General features: G+C 43.1%; 1 pseudogene; it reads left to right on the plus strand.

Annotated features, from left to right (window-relative positions):
• The first annotated feature begins 3,882 nt into the window (after positions 1–3,882).
• On the plus strand, positions 3,883–4,976 carry LOC133073690 (actin, cytoplasmic 1-like; annotated as a pseudogene).
• The last annotated feature ends 13,879 nt before the right edge of the window (positions 4,977–18,855 follow it).

Here is an 18,855-nt window from a genome sequence, read left to right on the forward strand (position 1 = left end):
AAACAGACTCACTCAGAAGGACAATGCAGATAGTGGAGTGCAGTTTGTTACGCCGGCGGGCCCAAGGCAGAGTCTCCTCTTAGCCAAGGACCCCGTCCAGCATTTGTGAAAATCTTTTATACCCCATGCGTACGTGTCTAAACCCACCACCTACCCCATGTGTACGTGTCTAAACCCACCACCTACCCCATGTGTACGTGTCCAAACAGTCAATAGTCAATAAGCCCGCAGTTACATTCCAACCAGTTAATAATCGATAAGCCTGTGATTACATCCTGATGGATACGAAAAAAAGTTTATGACCTGTCTGGAGACAGGGGTGATTACGGTATGCTTCCTCTTAGGCAATGAGTAGCCTGGATGTGATCTTCAAGATTCCCCTGTCTGGAGGGGGTCTTATCCTTCCATTGTCGTCCCCACAGGCACTAAGCAGAGAGTTCAGAGTCCGCTGGAGAGGCAGCCGAGCACGGCCAGCACGGACAGGCCTGAGATGGAGTCCAGGCCCTATGAATTCCTTCTTCAAATCCACTCTTGGAGGGCGTCCACAGGTCTCACGTGCACTGGCACCCAAAACAAAGCAGTATCTCCATGGGAACCACCCATGGGCTCCACCTCCCTAAGGACAGTTTCCTGGGGAGGCGAAGGTCAACAGTAGCTCATTATGGGGTCAAGGACACTGGTAGTGGAAGACACAGGGAATATTGATTGGAGTGAGCTTTCCCAAAGGTCCACACTTTGGTACCAAGACCCGGACCCACCCAACAAGCTGCAGGCTCCAGTGCTAATAAGCCTCAGGCTAAACACCCAGCAGAGCCCCACGCATCAGCAGTCTGCACAGAGTCATCCTGAGTTCACCGTGGGCAGGAGGAGAAGGGGATGACAAAGTATATGATGGTTGGATGGCATCACCAACTCAATGTGTTACTGAAAGAGGTGTGTGGGTCTGGCTGCTCGCTGCTCAAAAGCCAAGAAACAGGCCAGACTGGTGGAAAGGAAAGTTGGCTTTATTTCAGATGCCGGCATCTTAGGGGAAGGGTGGTGGACATCTATCCAAAGGCTGACTCCTCCCTACCCTGACAAACAGGGGATGAGAGCTTTTATAGACAGATTAAGGGAGGGTCTACATGCAGACACAACACAGTCATCTCTAAGTCATCTTCAAATTGGTCCTCAGTGCTCTGACCAACATCATCTTGGTTGTTTTAGGTACAGTTAATCTTCAATTCCAGGGTACATTTGTTCCTATTTCTTTGCAGCCAGTTCTCGGATGTGTGGCAGCTCGTGTCCTGGGTACAGTCTGGTCAACATGTAGTTAACTTCTCCACCTGGTGTTTTAGTATCTATATGACAGCTCACAGGACATGGTTCGGAATATTATCTATGAAAGTGAAAGTCACTCATTCGTGTCCGACTTTGTGACCGGATGGGCTATTCAGTCCATGGAATTCTCCAGACCAGAATACTGCAGTGGGTAGCCATTCCTTTCTCCAGGGGATCTTCCCAACCCAGGGATTGAACCCAGGTCTCCCGAAATGTGGGAGGATCCTTTACCAGCTGACCTACCAAGGAGGCCCATCTATAGCTCTTGAGAAAAAACTAAAGGTTTTTGACTATGCTTAATGACTACATTATTATTCTTTAGTCTCCTTTGATTGTTTTCCTTTGTTTCTGCATTTCTCAGTTCTCTGATTAAAATTAATCTCTGGCTAAAGTTTTCCACAGACAAAAGGCAGGCAGAAGACATGGAGGGAAGGGAAGGACCATAGGGTCCTGCTCTATTTCAAACGGATATGTTCAGTAGCATCTGTGACCCCTTGGACTGCAGCACACCAGGCTTCCCTGTCCTTCACCATCTCCCTGAACTTGCTCAAACTCATGTGCATTGAGTCAGTGATGCTGTCCAACCATCTCATCCTTTGTCTCCCCCGTCTCCTCCTGCCCTCAATCTTTTGCAATGAATCAGATCAAAGTATTGGAGCTTCAGGTGGCCAAAGTATTGGAGCTCCAGCATCCGTCCTTCCAGTTAATGTTCAGGGTTGATTTTCTTTAAAATTCATTGGTTTGATCTCCTTGCAGTTCAAGGGCTTCTCAAGAGTCTTCTCCAGTACCACAGTTCAAAAGTATCAATTCTTTGGTGCTCAGTCTTCTTTATGGTCCAACTGTCACATCCATACATGACTACAGGATAAACCATAGCTTTGACTGTAAAGAACTTTGTTGGCAAAGTAATGTCTCTGCTTTTTAATATGCTCTCTAGCTTTGTTATAGCTTTTCTTCCAAGGAACAAGCGTCTTTTAATTTCATGGCTGCAGTCACCATCCACAGTGATTTTGGAGCTCAAGAAAATAAAATCTCTCACTGTTTCCATTCCCCCGCCCCCATCCATTTGTAATGAAGTGAGGGGACTGGATGCCATGATCTTAGTTTTCTGAATGTTGAGTTTTAAGCAGCTTTTTCACTGTCCTCTTTCACTTTCATCAAGAGGGTCTTTAGCTCCTCTTCGCTTTCTGCCATAAGGGTGGTGTCATCTGCATATCTGAGGTTATTGATATTTCTCCTGGCAGTCTTGATTCTAGCTTGTGATTCATCCAGCCTGTCATTTTGCATGATATACGCTTCATATAGGTTAGATAAGCAGGTGACAATATACAACCTTGATGTACTCCTTTCCCAATTTGGAACCAGTCTGTTGTTCCATGTCTGGTTCTAACTGTTGCTTCTTGACCTGCATACAGGTTTCTCAGGAGGCAGGTCAGATGGTCTGGTATTCCCATCTCTGTAGGAATTTTCCAGTTTGTTGTGATCCTCAGTCAAAGGCTTTAGCATAATCAATGAAGCAGGAGTAGATTTTTTTTTTTTTTTAATTCCCTTGCTTTTTCTATGATCCAACAGATGTTGGCAATTTAATCTCTGGTTCCTCTGCCTTTTCTAAATCCAGCTTGTACACCTGGAAGTTTTCAGTTCATGTACTGTTGAAGTCTAGCTTGAAGGATTTTGAGCATTACCTTGCTAGCATGTGAAATGAGCTCGATTGTATGGTAGTTTGAACTTTCTTTGGCATTGCCTTTCTTTGGGATTGGAATGAAAACTGACCTTTTCCAGTCCTGTGGCCACTGCTGAGTTTTCCAAATTTGCTGGCACACTGACTGCAGCACTTTCAGAGCATCATCTTTTAGGATTTAAAATTGCTTAACTGGAATTCCATCACCTCCACTAGCTTTGTTCATAGTGGTGCTTCCTAAGGCCCAATTGACTTCCCATTCCAGGATGTCTGGCTTTAGGTGAGTGATCACACCATTGTGGTTATCCCGGTCATCAAGACCTTTTTTGTACACTTCTTCTGTGTATTCTTGACACCTCCTTTTAATATTTTCTGCTTTTGTTAGGTCCATATCATTTCTGTCCTTTATTGTGCTCATCTTTGCATCAAATGTTCCCTTGGTATCTCTAATTTTCTTGAAGAGAGCTATAGTCTTTCCCAGTCTGTTGTTTTCTTCCTTTTTGCATTGTTCACTCAAGAAGGCTTTCTAATGTCTCTTTGCTGTTCTTTGGAACCCTGCATTCAAATGGGTATATCTTTTCTTTTCTCTTTTGTGTTTCACTTCTCTTCTTTTCTCAGCTATTTGTAAGGCCTCCTCAGACAACCATTTTGCCTTTTTGCATTTCTTTTTCTTGGGGAGGGTTTTGATTGCTTCCTCTTATTCAATGTTATGAACCTCTGTCCATAGTTCTTCAGGCACTTATCTATCAGATCTAATCCCTTGAATCTTTTTGTTATTTCCACTGGATGTCCACGTGAGACCGCGTCCGCCCCCACCAGCACAGGCTTCTCGCCTTCGCTGCACAGCCTTTGCCGCAGGTGGACACGGCAACCAGTTCACCATGGATGATGATATTGCCGCGCTCGTGGTCGACAACGGGCTCCAGCATGTGCAAGGCCAGCTTCGCGGGTGATGATGCTCTGCGGGCCATCTTCCCCTCCATCGTGGGGCGCTCCCAGCACCAGGGTGTGATGGTGGGCATGGGCCAGAAGGACTCCTATGTGGATGATGAAGCCCAGAGCAAGAGAGGCATCCTGACTCTCAAGTACCCCATCGAGCATGGCATCGTCACCAACTGGGACGACATGGAGAAGATCTGGCATCACACCTTCTACAAAGAGCTGCGTGTAGCCCCCGAGGAGCACCCCGTGCTGCTGACAGAGGCCCCCCTGAACCCTCAAGGCCAACCGTGAGAAGATGACCCAGATCATGTTCGAGACCTTCAACACCCCTGCCTTGTACGTGGCCATCCAGGCTGTGCTGTCCCTGTAGGCCTCTGGCTGCACCACCGGCATCGTGATGGACTCCGGTGACGGGGTCACCCACACGGTGCCCATCTACGAGGGGTATGCCCTCCCCCACGCCATCCTGCCTCTGGACCTGGCTGGCCGGGACCTGACAGGCTACCTCATGAAAATCCTCACAGAGCATGGCTACCGCTTCACCACCACCACCAAGCGGGAAATCGTCCGTGACATCAAGGGGAAGCTCTGCTACGTTGCCCTGAACTTTGAGCAGGAGATGGCCACCGCGGCCTCCAGCTACTCCTTGGAGAAGAGCTATGAGCTGCCAGACAGGCAGGTCATCACCAACAGCAGTGAGCGGTTCCGCTGCCCTGAGGCTCTCTTCCCGCCTTGCTTCCTGGGCATGGAATCCTGCGGCATTCACGAAACTACCTTCAATTCCATCATGAAGTGTGACGTCGACATCTGCAAAGACCTCTACACCATCACCGTGCTATCTGGCGGGACCACCATGTACCCCGGCATTGTGGACAGGGTGCAGAAAGAGATCACTGCCCTGGCACCCAGCACTATGAAGATCAAGATCATCGCGCCCCCTGAGCGCAAGTACTCCGTGTGGATTGGCGGCTCCATCCCGGCCTTGCTGTCCGTCTTCCAGCAGAAGTGGATCAGCAAGCAAGCTTACGACTAGTCCGGCCCCTCCATCGTCCACCACCAATGCTCCTAAGCGACTGTTAGTTGCCTTACACCCTTTTTCTTGACAAAACCTAACTTGCGCAGAAAACGAGATGAGATTGGCATGGCTTTATTTGTTTGTTTTTGTCTTTTTTTATTTTTTTTGGCGCTTGACTCAGGATTTAAAAACTGGAACAGTGAAGATGACAGCAGTGGGTTGGATAGAGCATCCCCAAAGTTCTACAATGTGGCGGAGGACTTTGTACATTTTTTTTTTTAATAGTCATTCCAAATATCCTGAGATGCATTGTTACAGGAAGTCCTTTGCCTTCCCAAAAGCCACCCCACTTCTCCCTAAGGAGAAGGGGCCAGTCCTCCCCCAAGTCCATACTGGGGAGGTGATAGCATCGCTTTTGTGTAAATTACATACTCCAAAAAAAATTTTTTTTTTTAATCTTCATCTTAATACTTGTCCTTTTTGTTTGTTTTATTTTGAGTGGTCAGCCATCATGCCCCCCTTTTTTTGTCCCCCAACTTGAGATGTATGAAGGCTTTTGGACCTCTGGGAGCAGGCTGAGGTGCGGTGGCAGGCAGAGCTTTCCTGTACTCTGATTTGAGACCAGTTCAATAAACTGCATACCTTAAACATACACACACACACAAAATTGATTTGGATTTGATTTAGGTCAGACCTGAATGGTCTAGTGGTTTCCCCTACTTTCTTCAACTTAAGTCTGCATTTTGCAATAAGGAGTTCATGATCTGAGCCACAGTCAGCTCCATGTCTTCTTTTTGCTGACGTATAGAGCCTCTCTATCTTCGGCTGCAAAGAATATAATCAGTTTGATTTCGGTATTGACCATCTGGTGATGTCCATGTGTAAAGTCATCATCTCTTGTGTTGTTGGAAGAGGGTGTTTGCTTTGAACAGTGTGTTTTCTTGGCAAAATTCTGTGTTTTCTTGGCAAAACTCTGTTTTGTCCTGCTTCATTTTGTACTCCAAGGCCAAACTTGCCTGTTACTCCAGGTATCTCTTGAATTCCTACTTTTGCATTCCAGTCCCCTATGATAAAAAAGACTTTTTGTTGTTGCTGTTTTTTGGTTCTAGAAGGTCTTGTAGGTCTTCATAGAACTGTTCAGCTTCTTTGGCATTAGTGGTTGGGGCATACACTTGGATTACTGTGATACTGAATGGTTTGCCTTGGAAGCCTTCCAAGATCATTCTGTCATTTTTGAGATTGCACCCAAATTCTGCATTTTGGACTCTTTTGTTGGCTATGAAGGCTACTCCATTTCTTTAAAGGGATTCTTGCCCACAGTAGTAGATATAATGGTCATCTGAATTAAATTTGCCCTTTCCCCTCCATTTTAGTTCACTGATTCCCAAAGTGTTGATGTTCACTCTTGCCATCTCCTGTTTGATCACTTCCAATTTACCTTGATTCGTGGACTTAACATTCCAGGTTTATGCAATATTGTTCTTCATAGCATTGTACTTTACTTTTACCACCAGACACATCCACAACTAAGTATTGTTTTCACTCTGGCTCAGCCTCTTTATTCTTTCTGAAGCTATTTCTCCACTCTTCTCCAGTAGCATATTGGACACCTACCGACCTGGGGGTTCATCTTTCAGTGTCATATCTTTTTGCCTTTTCATACTGTTCATGGGGTTCTCAAGGCAAAAATGCCAAAGTGGTTTGCAATTCGGAGACCCAAGGAAAAGCTGATGTTGCAGCTTGAGCCTGAAGGCAGTCTTGAGGCATAGTTCCCTCTTTCTCCATGGACTTCAGTCTTTTTCCCCTAACACCTTCAACTGATTGGATCAGGTCCAATCACATTACTGAGTGTAATGTGCTTTACTCAGCATTCACTGATTTAAATGTTAATATCACCTAAAAAAGAGAGCCTCTTGATGAGGGTGAAAGAGGAGAGTAAAAACCTGGTTGAAACTCAAGATTCAAGAAACTAAGGTCATGGCATCCAGTCATATCACTTTATGGAAAATAGAAAGGGAAAAAGTGGAAGCAGTGACAGATTTTCTTTTCTTGGGCTCCAAAATCATTGTGGATAGTGTCTGCAGCCATGAAATTAAAAGACACTTGCTCCTTGGAAGGAAAGCTATGACAAACCTAGACAGCGTATTAAAAAGCAGAGACGTCACTTTGCTGACAATGGTGCATGTAGTCAAAGCTATGGTTTTTCTAGTAGTCATGGATGTGAGAGTTGGACCATAAAGAAGGCTGAGTGCTGAAGAATTGATGCTTTCAAATTGTGGTGCTGGAGAAGATTCTTGAGAGCCCCTTGGATAGCAAGGAGATCAAACCAGTCAATCCTAAAGGAAATCAGTCCTGAATATGCACTTGAAGGGCTGATGCTGAAGCTGAAACTCCAATACTTTGGTCACCTGATTTGAAGAGCCAACTCATTAGAAAAGACCCTGATGCTGGGAAAGACTGAAGACAAAAGGAGAAGAGGGCGACATAGGATGAGATGGTTAGATAGCATCACTGACTCAGGGGACATGAATCTGAGCTAACTCCAGGAGATAGTGAAGGACATAGGAGTCTGGTGTGCTATAGTCCATGGGGTTGCAATGAATTAGACATGACTTTGTGACTGAACAACAACAACAACAAAGTCACCTAAAAATACTTTTGCAGAAACACTGACACACAAAATTAATCATCAGAGATGGATACTTCCTCAGCATAATAAGTTATATCTTTCTCTGCCGCTAGGGTCTTTTTTTAAAGTTGGGAACAAACTCAGGGTCCTCACTACTATTTAGCCCTCTACTAAAAGTACTAGATTTGTAATCAGAAGAAAGGAACTAGAGATGTAAAGTTGGAAAGAATAATGTGATACTATCAGTAATTTTATATCTGCAGAATATCAGATACTCAACTGAAAGGCTCAAACAAAAGAATTCATGAAGATAGCATCATATAAAATTAATACACAGAAATTATCAGCTTTCATATTCATAAAAAATCTGCCAGTTAGGAGATAATGGGAGAAAAGATCCCTTTTGCAACAACAAAAAGACTGAATACCTAGAAATAAATTTAATAAGAAATTGGAAAGACTTTTATCAAGGAATTTTAAAAATGTTATGAAGGAACAGAAGATGTAATGAACACATTGAAACATTTCTTCTTGTTGGATAGGCTATCTCAATGTTAGAAAGGTGTTAGTCTCCCTCTGTTAAATTATATGTGATCTCCACCAAGTCCTAATATGTACTTTGTGGGCATCTATATATGCTAATTCAAATGCTGATATAAAAAATAAGAGCAGCCAGGAAAACTTTGAAAAAGAAGGGTAATGTGAATGATGTAGCCATGAGGACTATTAAAACATAAGATAAAGTTTTAAAACCCTAAATAGCAGAGTTCTCACAAGCAATGGGACAGACCAGTGGAGAAGAAATATAAATGGAAAAAGAAAGTTCAGAAACAGACACACAAACACACAACATTTAAGCATATGATGTCATTTTAAACCAGTGGAAAAGGATGAACTAGTTAATAGTGTTGATATAACTGGGTAAACCATCCAACAGAAAAACCATATCCCCCATCTTGCACAAGCATATATTCCATATGGATTAAAGACTGATTTTTTTTTAAAGAAAAAACAACAAGCCATAAATGCACTATAAGAAAACATATTTCTTTATAAAGTTTCAAGTTAGGTCAGTTCAGTTCAGTTGCTCAGTCATGTCCAACTCTTTGCGACCCCATGGACTGCAGCATGCCAGGCTTCCCTGTCCATCACCAACTCTAGAAGCTTGCTAAAATGCATGTCCATTGAGTCGGTGATGTCATCCAACCAACTCATCCTATGCTGCCCCTTCTCCTTTTGCTTCCATCATTCCCGGCATTAGGCTCTTTTCCAGTGAGTCAGTTCTTTGCATCAGGTGGCCAAAGTATTGGAGTTTCAGCTTCAGCATCAGTCCTTCCAATGAATATTCAGGACTGATTTCCTTTATGATTTACTGGTTTGGTCTCCTTGCCATCCAAGGGACTCTCAAAAGTCTTCTTTAACACCACAGTTCAAAAGCATCAATTCTTCCGTGCTCAGCTTTCTTTATGGTCCAACTCTTACATTCATACATGACTACTGGAAAAAGCATACTGGAAGTTGGATAGGCTTTTCAAATAGACTCAAATCCAGAAGACACAGTACAAAATGTTTAGTAAGTTTGAATATGTGTGTATGTATGCACTTTTCTCCAATGCAAAAACAGAAAGAAAAAAAAAAAAAAAACTGACACAAGGAAAGCCAGAAGACTTGAAAAACTGGAAATAAAAACTGCAACTGCTAATTTCCATCCCTTTAAAACAATTATCACATATGGTTTTTCTAATGTGACAGATGTTAAACTGAGCACTTAAAAAGAGTTTAGTTAAGCTGTATACCAACCCTGTGATGCAGAATTATTACTAACCCCATTACACAACTGGAAAATTCAGGCTGGAAGGGTTAAGTAATTTGCTGAAGTCACAGAACTAGCACAAAGAGACCTCCAAATGTGAACCCTGTAACATGTACACCAAATACAGGATTCCCCAGAAACTGACCAGCAACCCAGTAGAAAAATGGGCAAGAAAGTTGAAGAATTCATAGAAAAAGAACTCCAATTGGCTCTTACACATAAGAAAAGATATCTAAAGTTGCTCATAATAAATATATGCAAATTAGAACTTCACTGAATCATTTGCAGGAGATGCAAGAGTTGCAGGAGATGCAAGAGATGCAGGCTTCATCCCTGGGTCAGGAAGATCCCCCATAGTAAGAAATGGCAGCCCACTCCAGTATTCTTGTCTGGAAAATTTCATGGACAGAGGAGCCTGGCGGGCTGTAGTCAATGGGGTCGCAAAGAGTCGGACATGACTGAGCATACAGGTAGAGATGCAGAGAAATCATTTTCAACTTTTGAGCTTGGCAAAAAATTTGAAAGCTTAATACTCAATTTCCTGATGAGAGAACAGGGACAAAGGTCATCAGTCATCAGTTACTCATGGGAGTGTCAACCGAACTAATCCTGGAAAGGGCAGTTGGAGAGTGCTTGCAAGGATGACGAAGGCAGTGTCTTCTGATCTAGCAGTTCCCTTCCTGGAAATGAATCCTAGGTGGACGCTCCCACAGAGTGATGTTTGTGTAAGGTTATTCACTTTCTAGGAGCAAAATGGGAAAGAGCCCAGATGCTGTCAACATGGAACTGGTTACACACAGAATGAGGCATCTGGAAAAACGTATGGTGCGCATCGTCAAAGTAAACTATGCGAATTTTTTCTTCCTTTTGGAAGAAAGCAGTGCAGTGTTTGTAGTTTGCTACTTTTTTTATGGGAAAAAAGATGAAAAATAAGAATACATGCCAAAAAAAAAAAGAATACATGCCAATCTGTGCCTGAAGATAAGTTGGAAGGCTACATGGCAAATTCTTAACAGGTCGCCTTGGCAGAGGTGGTGGGGGCAGCGGCCCCCCTTAATTTCAGGGTTGAAATTAAGCAGATGAGGTGTCAGGCATGGGAAGGAGATTTTTCACCATATATTGTTTTGAGTTTTGAACTTTGAGAATGTATAACTTATTAAAAATTAAGTTAAAAAAACTGGCTTAAACATTGTGCTATATGCCACAGTAGGCATTTAGAAAGGAGAAAATGTAAAATAAAAGGCATCGATATTAGAAAGGAGATAAGGTTGCCATCACTTACAGATGATAACATTTTCTTCTTGGAACCCCCCAGAAAATTAAAGCAGGGAAGAAAATTTGCTAGAAATAATAGTTCATTGATGTGATCAATTGTTGGACATAGAAAAAAGGCATTTTCAGATATATTTGCAGATATATATTATCATATATGTATTGTGTGCTCAGATGCTCAGTCCTGTCCGACTCTTTGCAACCCCATGGATTGTAGACCACCAGACTCCTCCGCCCATGGGATTCTCCAGGTAAGAATATTGGAGTGGGTTACTGTTTCCTCCTCCAGGGGATCTTCCTGACCCAGGGATTGAACTGCATCTCTTATGTCTCCTGCATTGGCAGTAACCAATTTTAAAATGTTACAGAAAAAAATATCCTCATAATGATAATAGAAAATCCCAAACCTTGGAAATTAAGTTATCAAGAAATAGGCATGGATCTACATGAGATAAACTTTACTCAGGGATGTGACCCATGACAAAGATTACACCATTCCATTGAATTGGAAGGCTCAGTTTTGTCACAATGTAAATTCTCCATAAATTCATCCATAAATTTAGCATGATTCCAAAAACAGATCTCAAAAGGATGATTTAAGAAATATTACCCATTAGAGGATATCTAGGAGAATATATACTTGATAATGTTACATGCAAGGAGACCAAACCAGTCAATCCTAACGGAAATCAACCCTTAATGTTCATTGGAAGGACTGATGCTGAAGCTGAAGCTCCTATATTTTGGCCACCTGATATGAAGAGCTGACTCATTGGATGACGCTGATGAAGACCCTGATGCTGGGAAAGATTGAAGGCAAAAGGAGAAGGGGCAGCAGAGGAGGAGATGGTTAGCATCGCTGACTCAATGGACATGAATTTGAGCAAACTCCAGGAGACAATGGAGGACAGAGGAGTTTGCTGTGCTACAGTCCATGGGGCCACAAAGAGTTGGATGTGATTGAACCCAGGTCTCCCACATTGCAGGCAGATTCTTTACCAGCTAAGCCACAGGGAAAGCCCAAGAATACTGGAATGGATAACCTATCCCTTCTTCAGCGGATCTTCCTGACCCAGGAATCTAACTGGGGTCTCCTGCATTACAAGCAGATTCTTTACCAACCAAGCTATCAGGGAAGCCCTATATTACCTATTAGTCATATATTAATTAATTATATTGGGCTTCTCTGGCGACTCAGATGGAATCTACCTGAGGAGACCTGGCAACCCACTCCAGTATTCTTACCTGGAGAATCCCCATGGACAGAGGAGTGTGGCGGGCTACAGACCATGGTGTCACAAAGAGTCAGACACGACTGAGCACAGAACATTATATATATGTATTAAAACCACATCAACAGTGACATAACTAGAACAAGTAGGCACAGGTGTGGAAGCAGATATGTAGAATCAGACAGGGGCAGAGATGGCCCTAGTAAATGTCGGAATTTAGAAAATGCTCAGGCTGGCCATGATCCAATCACCAGGATCAGCTCTGATCATGTAGGAAACCCCGCATGGATACACCATTAATTGATAAAAAGCAAGGAAGTAAATACCAGGGCAAATAAGACTGAGGGCTGCCTCTGCACAGCAGGATCTAAGGGTGGGAAGGGGTGAGGCAGGTGACCACTGTTTTTTTTGTGATTACCTGCATTTTTAATAGTGATGTAAATGTATTACTTGAATAAAAAAGTCTAAAAATCCGTAAGTTGTCCCTTTTCATCCGGATCCCCACTTCTTGGGGTGACAGGTTCATGTGGATTTCATGTATGCACTAGATTCATATTTTATCCTCTCACATTCATATTAATATATTTCACTTTAAAATGGATGCTGTATTGGCATATTATTCAACAAATTGCTTTCTCGCTCACTGTACGCTCTTTCCTGGTCTGTCCATATTGCTGTTTCTTTAGAGTTTGTTTCTAAAAGAAGTATTGATTCAGTGATGACTGGGATGTTTTAGGGCTCTACCAAATTTTTTTTTCTTGCAGTTTACCCTTCTCATCAAAGAGGAGACTGTCACCTCTTAGGCAGCTGTTTGTCATTTAAGAACTTGTTCGTTTGATTTTTAGGTACTTCACCATTTTGCGTACATCATTAAACCTGAACATTGGCATGTTTCTTGACCACTTTTGCCAGCTTTTGGTCATAGGTTTTGCATGTTTCTCTCCCAGGTTCTCATGTTCCTCTTCTTTGGTATTTGAGGCTAGCTGGGGTTTGTTTTAATGAGGTAAGTAATGCAGCAGCAGAAATGACTGTCGTGAAGGAAGAAGTTTGTTTTGCTCACATCCCTAGAGACAGGAGGCAGGGCCTCTCATGCGGGCCACGCAGGAAGCACTGGGACAAGGGAGGGTGGTCGGGGAGGCCGAAGGGAGAGAGCAGGAGCGTTTATTTGTACATGAAGGAATGTGCAAGGCGGGGTGAATAGGTTTAGGGTTGCCTAGACTTAAGTTCAGCTGGCTCTGGAGCACTGATTGTCCTTAATCCTCTGGTAACCAACCCAGGGCTGATTGTGGCAGTGGGTGGTGGCCCAGAGGATGAAAGTCCATGGCGGATAAAGGAGACCTTAGGGGTGCAGGCTCTGGTTGCTCTGCATCTGAGAGACACACACCCAGGTGAGTTGTTTGCTTGCAGCTGAGCTGCTTGCTCACTTTGGGAGTCGGCCAACCCCAGGAGTCTAGTCTCTCGGGGTCAACAGGACAGTCAAAGCATCAGAATATCTTGATTATTTGTATGCAGTTTTTACATGTGAAGGATCTTTTCAGTTTTATTTATGTACCACTTTGATATGTTCAGGTTTGAGATCTCCCTTTCTCTGTCCCCTTTGATTCCTCTGAATCTATGCTCTCTGGGCTCCCTGCCTTCCACGCCAGGGTTTAAAAAATATTTTGTAGTAACAATGTGTACCTGTTGGGGTCATTCTGAGGATGAAATGTCATAATGCATCTAAGATGCCAGAATTTGTGTTCTATAAATGTTATTTTCTGTCCTGTATTTGTGACAAATATCTTCCCCAATATTTTCCTTGGTAGCATCTTTATCTTAGCATATATCCTTTTTAAATTTAAAATAAAAATAGATTTCATGGGAATTCCCCGGAGGTCTAGTGGTTAAGACTCCACACTCCATTGCAGGGGCAAAGGTTTGATTCCTGGTTGGGGAACTAAGATCCTGCATGCTTAGTGGTGTGGTTAAAATTTTTTTCTTTTTTAAAGAGAAACTTTCTATATTAAAAGAAAAAGCAGGGGGGGGCGCTTCCCTGGTGGCTCAGATGGTAAAGAATCTGCCTGCAATGTGGGAGACCCAGGTTCGATCCTTGGGTTGGGAAGATCCCCTTGAGAAGGGAATGGCAACCCACTCCAGTATTCTTACCTGGAAATTCTCACACACAGAGGAGCCTGGAGGTGTAGAATTCATGGGGTCTCAAACAGTCAGACACGACTGGGCAACTAACATTGCAGTGGCGAGCATTCAATTCCTAGTCAGGGGACTAGATTCTGCAGCCCTTGTGGTGTGGTTAAAAAAAAAAAAATTAAAAAAGAGTAACTTTCTATGTTAAAAAAATAGCTTTCCTTTTAATTTCCAATTTTTAACCTTACAAAGACAGTAGTTTAAAGTTTGAGATTATGGCTCTGGTAATCAGACAAGCTGATTTTTCCAGTCTGGACTTGGCCACCACAGTGAGGACCTGGGGGACTTTTTGGAAATGGCACCCCCACTCCAGTACTCTTGCCAGGAAAATCCCATGGGTGAAGGAGCCTGGTTGGCTACAGTCCATGCGGTCACAGAGAGTCGGACACGACTGAGCCACTTCACTTCACTTGACTCAGTTTACTTTCCTGTGACTCAGCCAAGCAAACCAGCCATGACTGGAGGTAGGTATTTAGACACTGCCCCCAAGATTGATTACACATCTAGCCAGTATACTTGGCAGGTTCTATGTTGGAGAAAAATGGAGGTGTGGACACTCTTGATAGTTGCTGGATGCAATTTAATCACAGACACACTGGATAAAAATTGTCTGTGAAAGCCACCTGCCTCTTGAGAAACCTGTATGCAGGTCAGGAAGCAACAGTTAGAACCAGACATGAAACAACAGAATGGTTCCAAATAGGAAAAGAAGTACATCAAGGCTGTATATTGTCACCCTGCTTATTTAACTTAAATGCAGAGTACATCATGAGAAACGCTGGGCTGGAGGAAGCACAAGCTGGAATCAAGATTGCTGGGAGAAATATCAATAACCTCAGATATGCAGATGACACCACCCTTATGGCAGAAAGTGAAGAGGAACTAAAAAGCCTCTTGATGAAAGTGAAAGAGGAGAGTGAGAAAGTTGGCTTAAAGCTTAACATTCAGAAAACTAAAATCATGGCATCTGGTCCCATCACCTCATGGGAAATAGATGAGGAGACAGTGGAAACAGTGTCAGACTTTATTTTTTGGGCTCCAAAATCACTGCAGATGGTGACTGCAGCCATGAAATTAAAAGACGCTTACTCCTTGGAAGGAAAGTTATGATCAACCTAGATAGCATATTAAAAAGCAGAGACATTACTTTGCCAACAAAGGTCTGTCTGGTCAAGGCTATGGTTTTTCCAGCGGTCATGTATGGATGTGAGAGTTGGACTGTGAAGAAAGCTGAGCACCGAAAAATTGATGCTTTTGAACTATGGTATTGGAGAAGACTCTTGAGAGTCCCTTGGACTGCAAGGAGATCCAACCAGTCCATCCTAAAGGAGATCAGTCCTGGGTGTTCATTGGAAGGACTGATGCTGAAGCTGAAACTCCAATACTTTGGCCACCTCATGCGAAGAGTTGACTCATTGGAAAAGACCCTGATGCTGGTAGGGATTGGGGGCGGGAGGAGAAGGGGACGACAGAGGATGAGATGGCTGGATGGCATCACCGACTCGATGAGCATGAGTTTGAGTAAACTCCGGGAGTTGCTGATGGACAGGGAGGCCTGGCGTGCTGCGATTCATGGGGTCTCAAAGGGTCGGACACGACTGAGCGACTGAACTGAACTGAAAGTCACCCAGGATGAAAGGAAAAAAAAAAAAAAAAAACCACAAATGTCGTTCCACAAAGTTTCACAACATTGCCACCTAGTGGCAAGCATGCAAAATAGCATCGGCAGTGCCACTGTCAGCTGAGAAGGGCCAAAACTGATAAACCTAGGAAAACCGCATAGAAAACAAAAGTGAAATCTGAACTCTAATCATCTCTTTTATTATTAGATATTAAACCTCCTATTCTGTTTCCCCAGTAACTATTGCTTCCCCTCCTAATGATTTGACCCTACCCTCCACCCCCTTTTTTCCCCTTGCCTGGGTGATGGTGAAATTTGCTTAGTAGTGTCCGACTCTTTGCGACCCCATGGACTATACAGTCCATGGAATTCTCCAGGCCAGAATCCTGCAGTGGGTAGCCGTTCCCTTCTCCAGGGGACCCTCTCAACTCAGGGCTCAAACCCAGGTCTCCCGCATTGCAGGGATTCTCTACCAGCTGAGCCACCAGGGAAGCCAAGAATACTGCAGTGGGTAGCCTAACCCTTCTCCAGCTCACCTTCCTGACGCAGGAATCGAACCAGGATCTCCTGCATTGCAGGGAGATTCTTTACCAGCTGAGCTACCAGGGAAGCCCATCTATAGTCCTTGAGAAAGAACTAAAGGAGGATTCTTTACTAGCTGAGCTATGAGGGAAGCCCATTGTCAACCAAAAAGTGTTCAGTCACTGAAAGAAGTTTGCTTTTCGAAAGGGATGCCCATGGCTCAGGGATGATGTCCGTCTCCATTAAGTATCTGTGCTTGGCCGGAGTTGGCACACACCCCTCTCAGCTGGATCCCTAGGCTTCCGGAAGGTGTGACTGAGCGCTGCGTCTGGGCAGGAGAGTGCAGTGCAGAAGAAGCTCTGCTTTCAGAGGTGGGCCCATTACCAGGGCAAACCCTTTGCTGTGTTTTCCTGGGCACGTGACTTGGGGCTGTCTTGTCCCCTGTGGCATTTGGAGACCCCCCATCTCTGGCAGGAGTATTCCTGGTCCGGCCATTTTCAGTTCCCGTATGACAGCCCTGTTCAATCCTTGAGATCGTTTAAATGTGCTTATTGGGGGTATTTTCTACAGGTGGTTTCTCTCTACCACTCCCCAGGATGGTTCTCACATTCTAAAGTATTTCACTCTTCTCCACTTTCCAGCATATTTTACACCTTAAGGGTTGGACATGGACCCTCCATTCAACTCTATCTTGAATATTTTCTCGGAACCCACATTAAAGTAGGGCAGGCAAGCAGACCATGACACGTTGCCGACAGTAAATTCAGAAATGTGACTTGAACTGAGTATTTAAAAAACTCCAAACCCAACAAGTTGGAAGTAGTAGTTATTCAAACAAATCAACTCTTTTATTTCCTTTTCAATGGTGCACATCTCAAATTGGTGGAACAGACAGGTAGAAAAATAAGATTATTATAGAAAATTCCACTTTTGAAGTGTATAACAATTTGGAGACTGATCAGTAGCTAAGATAACCTCTTCTCAGATGACATGAACACCTTTGCAGTCCTGCTCCTGGTCCTATGGTGACATAGATTTAAATCAACATGATATATTAAAAATAGAGGAAAATTCCAAAAGGGAAATATAAATAACCTGAAGCATCTCCAGAAATACAAGTGACACGTATGCATTGTGTATTGAAGGATGAAAATACACACATAAAATACATTTTCTAAAGCATTACTTTTAGGACTTTTTTTTTTTTTTTTAAAGAATACAAGGTTTTCAACTCTTTAGCCAAAACATAAACACTGCTGCTGCAGAAAAGTCACCCTTTTTGAGAAAAAATCAGTGGCTGCTTTACATGATTGAACATAGGGACTTTAAACTTTAAGTATATTTAATGGTGCAAATTAACAGACATAGTAGGAATACATCATTCTAGATTACAAAACTACATCTTTTATTAGCACATGGTAAATCTCATCCATTGTTTTCCTCTCATTATGCTAATTCCAACCCTAAATTTCCAGCCTCATTGATAAGGATGTATAAAATTACATCCACAGTTAGGGGAAAAAAAAAAAAAAAATCCAAGCCACCACTAGCAGGAAAGAACACCAAATCGTAAAAGAAACTGGGGTTACCAAAGTTTATTTTTGGTGATTCTCATTACAAGTGAATAGATTCTTAATTAGCTTTGCTTATTTTTCTTTAACTCACAAAGATAATTTTTGAAAAGTTTTCTTAACTTTCACTCAGAAGTGTTGACTACCAGAATGTGAGGTGTAGGTGAAATTTTATTCTAACACATGAAATGAAGCAAGCTGAAACCTTAGTTATATCAGGAAACTTTCAACTACCTCTGCACCTAACATTTAAAAAAGAGGGAAAAAATAAGCCCTTTTGGAGACACTAGTTTTTCATGTAATTCTGATCCATGCATGCATCATGAATTAAAAAAGTAAAATTATTCCAAGCGGAAGGAAGGAAGTTCTATGGAAAAATATCAATGTCAAATTAGGCTAGGTTCCAAAGATTTTCAACATTTCAAGTTTCCTTTTAATGACATCATCAGTATGACAGCTGAGTTTGTATTCAAAATCTATTTTATAAATCTATAATTTGTAATTATATAAGTTATAATTATAAATCTACATTGGCAAAATATTCTACTCAGATAGATATGTGTGGGGTACACCTGTGTGTTAGGGCTTCCCAGGTGGCACAGTGGTAAAGAATCCACAGCCAATGCAGGAGACACAGGTTCGATCCCTGGGTCAGGAAGATCCCCTGCAGACGGAAATGGTAACCCACTTGTACTTAATCCCAGTAACTAGAGGTTTTGAAGACACACTGCATCACTGAGGCCTGGCTTTGCTTTCATGACCACATCCCACAGTGTTGCTGACTTGGGGCATCAGGCCGTCTCTGCTCGCCCCTGGGAAGGTGTTCTTACCAAGGCTGAAAGCTGGGTTTGTGTGCTAGCATCTCCTGAGGAGTCCAGAACTGCCTGAATTCTGCCAAGGATGTGTGTGCGTTCAGAGCCGGTGTGGACCTGTGAGGATGCTGCTGTCCAGGTGCCCTGCGGGAGGCTTCTGCTGCCCCCAAGTCCTTCTTCCTGGTCATGCTGCTGACAGCAGGTATCCCTGGAGAAGGAGTGTGCTCACGAAGCTGCAGGA

This window comes from Dama dama, chromosome 19 (genome assembly GCF_033118175.1).
Source record: "Dama dama isolate Ldn47 chromosome 19, ASM3311817v1, whole genome shotgun sequence".
Classification (NCBI taxonomy): domain Eukaryota; kingdom Metazoa; phylum Chordata; class Mammalia; order Artiodactyla; family Cervidae; genus Dama; species Dama dama.